The 848-nt window shown below is 28.7% G+C and overlaps 1 long non-coding RNA gene across 6 annotated transcripts in view; it reads right to left on the minus strand.

The window, feature by feature from the left end:
- Positions 1-235: 235 nt before the first annotated feature.
- The window catches only part of LOC111884191 (uncharacterized), a 3,227-nt gene continuing 2,614 nt past the window's right edge, over positions 236-848 (minus strand). For 4 of the 6 annotated variants that reach the window (XR_008230670.1, XR_008230671.1, XR_006189012.2 and 1 more), the window contains one exon: positions 714-848. This exon is cut by the window's right edge and continues 103 nt beyond it. This is a non-coding gene — a long non-coding RNA (uncharacterized LOC111884191). Of the gene's footprint in view, positions 422-519; positions 557-713 lie in introns of those variants that run through there. The other 2 variants (XR_002847622.3, XR_002847623.3) reach the window with 2 other exon arrangements.

Here is an 848-nt window from a genome sequence, read left to right on the forward strand (position 1 = left end):
ACGCATTGCATATCAAGGAAGGCCTAGTCATAAAGGAAGCTGCCATGCATTTACGTGTCGTAACCTTATGACGCGAGTTTAGGACACGTATAGCGTATCATTAAATCCCCTTTAATAAATGAAGATGACACACATTTGCGTGTCATAAACTTCAGCAACCATTTACGATATACATTTATGACGCGTATTTACGATACTCATTTACGCAAAACATAAAAATATGGAAACAAATATATACCAAAACAATCAATTTCATCCTATAACATCAAGTCAAAAAATTATAATACATTGGTATTAAGGGGATCTGATTGTACATTATTATTAAGAGGTTTTCCCTAACTATATAACCTAATACTACATTGCTATTAAGGAACACCTTCTTGTTTCTAATTCTTATTGTTATTCTTATGCCACATGATACCTGTTTTCATCATCAACACATTAGTATTCAGAATAGCTTCAAACAACATCAATCCATGTTATAAATTATTAAATTTTAATACACATGTAGTAAAATACCCTTTGCCAAGAATCCAAGGTTCAATACAGCCCATACCTATATAAAATATTAAAATTTAATACACGTGTAGATTATAAAAATACTTTTTTCCATGAACCTAAATTAAATCTCATCAGTCATCTCAAATGAAAGCTATTTTAAAATTTTAATATAATAAATAAAAATAAAATTTTAAAATTTTAACCACAAAGAATCAAACCATTCAAAGTTTCAAACATTTTCCAAACTAACCCTTTTACATCTTATCTCAAAATTCATCTATAAATCTGTTATATCGAATTTACCAAATTAACCATAGAAAGCCTATTACTACTACTACTCAACTCAC

This window comes from Lactuca sativa, chromosome 3, assembly GCF_002870075.4.
Source record: "Lactuca sativa cultivar Salinas chromosome 3, Lsat_Salinas_v11, whole genome shotgun sequence".
Classification (NCBI taxonomy): Eukaryota; Viridiplantae; Streptophyta; class Magnoliopsida; order Asterales; family Asteraceae; genus Lactuca; species Lactuca sativa.